We start from the raw sequence: 9,497 nt of genomic DNA, 5'->3' as shown, positions 1-9,497 counted from the left end.
ACGGTGCTCAGATTCTACTATATACCGTTGTATTCTGGGAAATAGACGCTCGGATTAAAACTCAAGCACGTACGATGAGAGGACGAATCTGTTTTAAGAACACTGTGTTTACACAGGCTTCAGGTTAAAAGTTTATATGAAGTTTGTTCTCTGAAATTTCTGTTAATTTTCAACTTTCCCGTTTAGATTTATTAAATTAACGTGTTTTACATAACTTAATATAATTTAGTTCTAAATTAGATTAATATATTGTGATTTATGATAATTTAATTTATTGTGTAATTAACGAATATTATAAATCGGCATGAGAAAACTCAATATTTAATCTTATTGTATGCTTTAAATCAAGTTTGTGCAAATTCGGTATACAACCTGTATATACGATATGTTGCATATACGGCGAGCTGCCTGGAAATATGATAAGCTACATACACGGTCTATTGCATATACGGTAAGTGCAATTTCGATATCTAAAATGCATATTTGGTACCCGTAAATTCGGTATCATTCCACCAACATAATTTCCAACAAAATTGTTTTAAGATGATATATACACATAATAGATACAAGAAGTTCCACTCTTTATTGTTCAATAAATTTTCGTCGTTCCCTTCGATTTATCACTATTTTTACTAGAATTTAACTCTGCGCATAGTTAATAGGCGATGTCTCTGTAAAATGTACGCATCACATTATTTGTCAACATACCACAGCCCTTCTTATCGGGGTTTTGAAACTATAAGAACACAAGCAAAGTTTTGTGTCTATTTTAGATCATTTTGTAGGATTAATCAATTGAATTTGACATGGTAATTAATTGCTCATTTTTATTTATATATATATATATATATATATATATATATATATATATTGTAATTAAGACATTCACCGATTTTGTCCTTTGTATATCACGAATATGTTCGAGAAAATCAAAAACAAAAATTTACGGATAAAGACTAGATTTGAGCTTAACAAGATTGACATTTAAGATATAAATACTCGACAAATCAGACTAACTTTTCTTGAACCTTAGAGCGCTACCTATCAGATATTTCAAGGCTCGACTTTAAATTGTTCTTATAATCTTATATATCTCTATTCTTCACATTTCATTTCATTTAGAATCAAACGCCTATCCACAACTTCACTTCCATATCATATAATCAAGACACCAATATTTTAGACATGACCAAAATGTCATATTCATGTAGATAATGTTGAATATGCTACAACAAAAATTATCCGAAAACGAACGAATAAACGAATTTTTGAAAAAGAACAAACGAAATCCTAATTATCCCTACTTCACAAGGTAGAAAGCAAAAGTTCACGGGCATGTTAACGAAAGAAGGCGGCTACCAAATTTTATACTCTCTCCAAATGTCCAAATGGGGTCACAAATGTAGACATATCAACTACCAACTGGCAGCTCAACTTTAATTATTTATTTTAATAATACTTTTAATTATATATTGAAGAATATTGACTGAATATACTAAAACCAGTAACGATTTTTAATTCTGTGTTAAAAGATTGTATATGTCCTCAAGTATGGGAGAAGTATAAATGTGATATATATATAATGATGAACAGAATAAATAGAAGGTATTTGAAGGACAAATAAGAAAATTAATATATATAATAAATTATTGTGAACTTATAACTTTACATCTGATAAAGTTTATCTCTATTGATTGATAGGACAACTAAGAGCTTGTTTGGGTGTTGGAAAAAAAATATCTCAATTGAATTAACAAAACATAAATGGGGAAAAAAGAAGTTAAACATAGTTTGATCAACTGCCGATGCCCACAGAATTAGTTGATAAAACTTCAAAAAACAATATAGCATGATATGATGAGGAGGGTCTCGTCACTTGACAATGGTTATTAGGGGAATGGTTGCTAATAGTTCGGACGAAAGCAACCCTTTGTCAAACCACACACTTTGGATAGGTGGTTGATAGGTTGATCACCCATCACATCAACTAATGGATGGGAATGAGCACGATCAAAATTTGAAGATATTTTGTTTTCTCGCCTTGCTTTTATAAATAGCTTTCAAAATTTTCTTGCCAGAGTAAGTGAAATCTTTCTTAGTCAAAGCTCCTTTGTCATTTTGTATCCATTTTTCTTATATCTCTATTCTTGACATTTCATTTCGCTCGTTTAGAACTCAAATCCTCTCCACCACTTCACTTCTCTATTGTATAAAAAGGCCAATATTTTAGACATGAACAAAATGTCATACTCATGTAGATATTGTTGAATATGCTACAATAAAAATTGTGATGTCCAATTTTTGAAAAAGAATAGAAGGAACCCTAATTATCCCTACATCACGAGAAGGAAAGTAAAAGTTCACGAGCATGTTAACAAAAGAAGACGGCTACACATTTTCTCCTCTCTCCAAATGTCCAAATGGGGTTCACAAATGTTGACATTTAACTACCTAACTGCCAACTCAATTTTCATCATTTATTTTGATAATACTTTTAGCTATACTAGTCACGGGTGGACGTACGTTGCACGTAATTTTAAAATACTTTATAAATACCGTAAAATTAATATTTGATGATGTATTAAATAAAAAATAGTTAAAAATTGTTTACATGAAATGAACATTTTATACAGTTCAATTATTTATTTACGTGCATGTATAATAATTAACATTTATTTATGTATACCTTACTATAATTCAATCAATTAATTCTTCAAATTCATGTAAACTTTATATGTTTTGGGGCTATATAATTAACCTAGAAGTACTATAATTCAATTATTTATGTATGTGTATGCATAGTAATTAACATTTATTTATAGATAGATATATTAAATATCACATCAAGTCTTCAAGTTCATGTACACTTTATATGTTTTGCGGGCTATTCAATTATACTAGGAGTAAATAAATTATTCATCAATTACCACAAGAGTAGATAAATTATTCAAGTTCATATATACTTATTAATTTTCGATATTATTCATTTAATCTATGATATTACGCACTTTGTCTAAATGTATATAAATCATTATTTTCTATATCTATTAATTCAAATTAATTAAATTCCATGTTGGTTCATGCATGCATCCTTTGTCTAAATGTATATAAATTATTCTTTTTCTATATTCATTTAAATTTCACTTTGGTTCATGTACACACCCTTTATCTAAATGTATATAAATAATTCTTTTTTTATATTCATTGATTCAAATTAATTAAATTCCATATTCATGAATGAATTTGACAATTATTTATTTACATGCATGTAGGGGTGGCAAATGGGCAGCTCAGCTCACGAAAACGGAGCTCGTGGGCGGCTCGAGCTCGTAAAAACACGAGCCCGAGCGCGAGCCGAGCAGGCCGGTTCGGTGGGCGAGCCAAGCAAATTAAACGAGCTGCTCGCGACGAGCTCGCGAGCGGCTCGTTTTTAACTAGCCACGAGCCCAGCTCGTGGGCTCGTTTATAAAGTGATCGTTTCGGTCCTTGAAATTTTTTTTTTAATTTATGATCGTTTCGGTCCTTTAATTTTTATTTTATTTTTTCCCTTTTCTTCTTCTATAAATAGTGTCATTTAGCCACAAAATTTTCTACAATTCACTCTCAACTCTCAATTCTCTTTCTCTCAACTCTCTTGTGTTGTGTTGATAGTTGTGTAATTTTTATATACAATTTATACAATATCCAATTCTCATTTATCAGTTCTCACTATATTTATTGAAATTTCATCCAATTTTCATTTCTCACTACATTTATATAATTATTCTTTTACTAGTTATTACTTATTACAATTAAACAAATAAATTCACGAACATTTGTCGAAAACTTTTTCGGTGTGGGAGGAAACGAATCGCCTATGACATCGCAAAGTCACTTTCGGAATCAATTTGAAGGTCTAAATGACGTACCCCTACCTGAAAATATTTCAGATTTGGATTTTCATTATCATGTAAGCGACAATCCAAATTATCTAATTAATTTGGATGATATTGACGTTCCCGAAGCGGAACACGATCAGGAAGAAGAAGTTGAATTAAACATTCCTGATGCGAGGGAAAAGCAAAAGGGGAAAAAACAAGCAAAATGTTGGGATCAATTTAAGTTGATTTCAACGGGAAAAATCGTCAATGGAGTCCCAGAATCCAAAGCAGTATGTAAATACTGCCAACAAAAATTAACATGACAAAAAGAAATTGGTACCACATATCTCAACCGCCATTATAAAGTATGTGCGGCCAAACACGGACTTATTCCAAGCTGTCAAACACAATTACAATTTGGTAGTCCAGACACCGATGGTTCTGCTGCACCCCTATCCATATGGGTGTATTCGGAGGAGAGAACTCGAACCGGAATGGTGAAACTTGTTGCTGGTGCTGTGTTGCCTTTAGCATTAATTGACAACCAACACTACGTCTCGTATGTGAAAGAATATCTGTAGCCAAGGTACGTTGGGGTAAGTTGAAACACTCTTCGTTCCGATACAATACAATATTTTACTGAAACAAAACAACAATTAATTATGGATTTGCAAAAATATGGGGGTGTCATATCTTTAACTTCGGATATATGGGAAGAGATTAATAAAAGAGCATTTATAGTTATAACTGCACATTATATAGACCCACTTTGGTACATGCATAAAAAATTATTGCTTTTAGAATTATTGAGTTACCTCACAACGCTAATAATATATTTAATGCTATTATTAATATTGTTAGAGAATATCATTGCGAAAGTAAAATTCGTTCATTTACTTTTGATAATACTAGTGTTAATAGAGTAGTTGTCGATAAATTGCATAGGGTATTACAACCTGATTTTGGTGGGTATTTGTTTCATATTTGTTGTGTATGTCATATTTTGAATTTAATTGTTCAAAATGGTTTAAAACATATAAAGGATGTACTTCAAAATATCAGGAGCGCACTAATATATATCACAATTTCCTCAAGTAGAAAAAAAGCATTTGAGAATTATTGTACCGAAATAGGAGTGCAAAATGCTAAAACATTTGTTAGCGACGTAGGTCATAGGTGGAACTCTACTTACTTGTTATTAAAGTCATGTGAAGGTTTTGAACATTTAATAACTGACTTTTATAACAATAGACATGTTAGAAGTGATGACGAGGATATGTTGACTGAACGTGATTGGCAAATAGTTTTGAAAGTTAAAATTTTTTTTACATCTTTTTATAAACCACTAAGATTTTATCGGGCGTTTACTATCCCACCAGTTGTATAGTGCTTGAACGTCTTTATATAATTGCAAGAACATTTCATAAATACAAAAATGATTCTGATTTTAGTGAAATTATAATTGCTATGGAATTAAAATTTAGAAAATATTGAGAAGACTTGCCTATGTTACTTCCTTTAGCATGCGTGATAGACCCCTGATATAATTTATCGGGAACTAAATATATAATTGATCAAATTTCAAACACCTTAACATTTAATACACCTATCACATATAGAAATTTAGAGCAAACATTATGTGAAATGTATGAATTATATGTGAACCGAATGGGTACCAATATTAGTCGGGTACCATCTGCACCTACTCCTTCCGCTGAAATTGAAGAAGAAGATGCGGAAATATTTAATTTATTTCAAGGCATTAATTCATATAGAGATGATTCATTTGCAATGTGTTCATCTACTGCCACTGCCGTGTCGTCTATATCTGTATCTCATTCTCATCAAACATCTACGGGCTCAAGCCATAATACATTGTCTGCTGAATTAATTGATTATTTCAAACCAAATATGCCAACTGATAAAACAATTAAAAAAAGTTCAAACGAAATAATTGAATTCAGTCGAAGGAATGAACGACGTTGGCCAGTTATATCTGCGATTGCAAAAGATCTGCTGACATTCCGATTAGCACTGTTGCTTCGGAGTCTGCTTTTAGTGCAGATAAAAGAGTTTTGAACGAGATCAGGAGCCGACTGAAAGAAAATATTTTAGAAGCGTTAATATGCGTTAAGGATTGGCAAGATGCTCATTTTCGACTACAAGATAAATATGTCGAAATTGCATGTCGTCAAGTAAGTGATATTTGATTTAATTATATTGATGAAAATTTTATTTTCTTATCGTTACTTTTAATTTTTTTTTAAAAATTGTACACGCTATAATAAATTGTTTGTGTACAATTTTTAACTCTGTTTACTGAAAATTTAAACAGCCGGTCCCAAGCCCAGATAAAGGAGGAGGGTTTATATTTTATCTATTTTAAAAAAAAAAAAATAAAGATTTCATTTTTATTTTTTTCTATCTCTTTTAGTTAAAAAAAAAAAAATAAAGATTTCATTTTTATTTTTTTCTATCTCTTTTAGTTAAAAAAAAAAAAATCTTTCCATCAATTTAGTTAAATTTTTGTTTGTAATTAGTACTATTACTACTATATGTTTACATTTTAAATTCTTTTCTCGAACATCGCTGTGTGTACCTTTACATATAATTTTCGAAGTAAATTCCTTCTAAAAATTGGAAGGGTAATCGAATGATTGCCCTTTCAATTGTCAGAAGTCTTTTATTTCGAAGATTATATTATATATAATTTTCGAAGTGAAAGACTTCTATATAATTTTCGAAGTGAAAACTTTTGACAATTGAAAGGACATTTGATTACCCTTTCAATTTTTAGAAGGAATTTACTTCGAAAATTATATACAAAGGGACGCGCATCGTTGTTTGGAAAAAAAAAATTTAATACCATTTTAAATTTTCTTTAAAAAATTGTACACGAACAAACAAACAACACAATTTTTAACTCCACCTACTCTAAATTTAAGTAATCGATCCCAAGCCCGGATAAAGGAGGAGGATTTAAATTTTTTACCTAGTTTTTTATACATAAAAAATTTTTATATAAAAAATTCACGATTTAAAAATTAAAATTACTTTTTTATTTTCCAATTTACCTATTTGTTTCCCCAAAAAAAAAAACGACGTGTGCTCGCAAACCGGGCTCGGCTCGGCTCGTTTCAAATTAAGCACGAGATCGGCTCATGGCGAGCTCGTGCTTTCACGGGCCGAGCCGGCTTGGCTTGGCCCATTGACACCCCTACACGCATGTATAATAATTAACATGCAATTAAACACATATTGAAAAATGAAAAGAATGTATTATCGAAATAATTGAATTGTAATAGGGCTAGAATCGTCCAAAAAATGATTCTCCCTTCATGTGATATTTAATATATTATAGATATTGGAGAATAATAACTGAATATACTAAAACCGATAATTATTTTTATTTCTGTGTTTAAAGATTGTATATGTCCTCAAGTATGGGAGAAGTATAAATGTGAAATGTATATAAGGAGGAACAGAACAAGTAGTAGGTATTTGAAGGACAGATAAGCATACTAAGATATATTCAAACTCATAGCTGTACATCTGTTAAATTTTATGCAAATCTATATTGATTATTAGGTAAACTAAGAGCATGTTTTCTTAAATGGTCACTAAACTTTTGTTAAAGTTCCCACAATGAACTTAAAAATTACTCCCATTAGTCACCTAACTTTGAAAATTGGTACCATCACTGCGTAAACGGCGCTAGCAAAAGAATTTGATGACATGTCTAACGGTATGGCTAACATGGCATGCATTCGGATACTATGAATCAGATTTTTACATAAATCATGCTATAATTAGTTAGAAACTATAATAATCTAGCTCATAAATTTTGTGAAATTTGGATTTTGAAAAGGCCTACATTTGGATAAAACCGTGCTAACATGGCATGCATTCGGATACTATGAATCAGATTTTTACATAAATCATGCTATAATTAGTTAGAAACTATAATAATCTAGCTCATAAATTTTGTGAAATTTGGATTTTGAAAAGGCCTACATTTGGATAAAACCGTGCATTCAACGGTCATTAAAAAACTCAAATATGCATGGGATTGTGAATAAAAAATGGTCTCCCATACTTGTAGATTCATGCTCATTGTCATTAAATTCTACCAATTTTCAAGCGTTGTGTAAACAACGGAGATGAATGAGGTATCAATTTTCCAAGTTAAATAACTAATGGGGACAGTTTTTAAATTTAGTAATCCCGTGGGAACTTTGAAAAAAGTTCAGTGACCATTTAGGGAATTGACCTGTTAAAACTTTGTGCAAATTTATTGATTATTAGGTAGAACTAAGAGCGTGTTTGGGAATTGGGAAAAAATGTCACCTAAATTAGCAGAACAAAAATGAAAAACACGAAAAAAAAAAAACAAGTTAGAAAGATAAAAAATATATATATTAATTAAATGTAGTTCGATAAACTATCGACGATCACAGGAAAAGAAAAATTTATTAGCTAATAAAACTTCACAATGCAACATTTTCTTCACTTTCCCTACTTATCCCTACAAAAAACTAGAACGCAATGTATGATGCGAACCTGCGCATACCCTTTTTCTCTAGTTTCTCTCTCTAAAATCTTATTATTTTGGATGCACGAAATTCTCTACCTGAATTTATATTACCTTAGTGCCAAGCACAATAACTCTTAATGAAATGCCACGGATTTATAGAAAAAATACTTGAACTCTTTTGATAAGTTTCCTTTTCCTATTCAAATATTATTTTCTTCTACCATAAGACTTTTTCCATAATATTATTTTCCTTTTTGTTGTCAAAAATTCTAATTTTCTTTCCATATCAAAATTATTTGTTTAATAGATTAATTTGGGTCTAACCCAACAATCTTCACATTGAACCAAAATTTTCCTATCATAGCACACTTCGATACTCATCATCATACTCCTTTGCTCCTCGATGCCACAATTTTTAATCAATAGTAATACGCAAAAGAAAATTCAAAGCTCAACAAACCTGACTTTATAATTTGACTTCTTCATTCTATAATTTTCAGTTGCCTTGTTAATGGTCATATAACTTGTCTTTGACACTTTTCACAATCTATAACAACAGTGGAAGACCATATTATGCGTGACTTAATTACAATAACTCCACACCTATGTAACTCAGTTACCACTACTTCACATCAGTGTCATTCAATCAATGTAACTCGATCAACAATGGTTATACCCTCTTGCATGACTCCATCACCACCATAGCTCCATCTCAAAGTTTATGAATTTGCCATCATCTTTAGCGCAATTCAATCCATGAGTTCTGATATCACTTGTTGGTTAATAAAAAAAAACAAAAAAAGACATAGTGGAACAAAAACGAAAAATGAGCTAGAAAGAGAAATACAAATTAAACGAATTTCAACAAACCATCGACGACCACATAAGAAGAAAAGTTTATTAGCTGAGAAAACCTTACAATGCAATATTTTCTTCGCTCTGAGATTAGTTACTCACTTCGTAAGTCAGAAATGTCACACGTGTTGGTCAATTTGCAATAAAAAAATTTGTATCGTTAATACTTACGATTATGGATAATTTAAGATACAGTGATATGTAATTTGTATCTCATAATCACAATATCTTATGATTAATAAGTTATC

This window comes from Olea europaea, chromosome 8 (genome assembly GCF_002742605.1).
Source record: "Olea europaea var. sylvestris chromosome 8, O_europaea_v1, whole genome shotgun sequence".
NCBI classification, from domain to species: domain Eukaryota; kingdom Viridiplantae; phylum Streptophyta; class Magnoliopsida; order Lamiales; family Oleaceae; genus Olea; species Olea europaea.
This window is presented reverse-complemented; position numbering follows the sequence as displayed.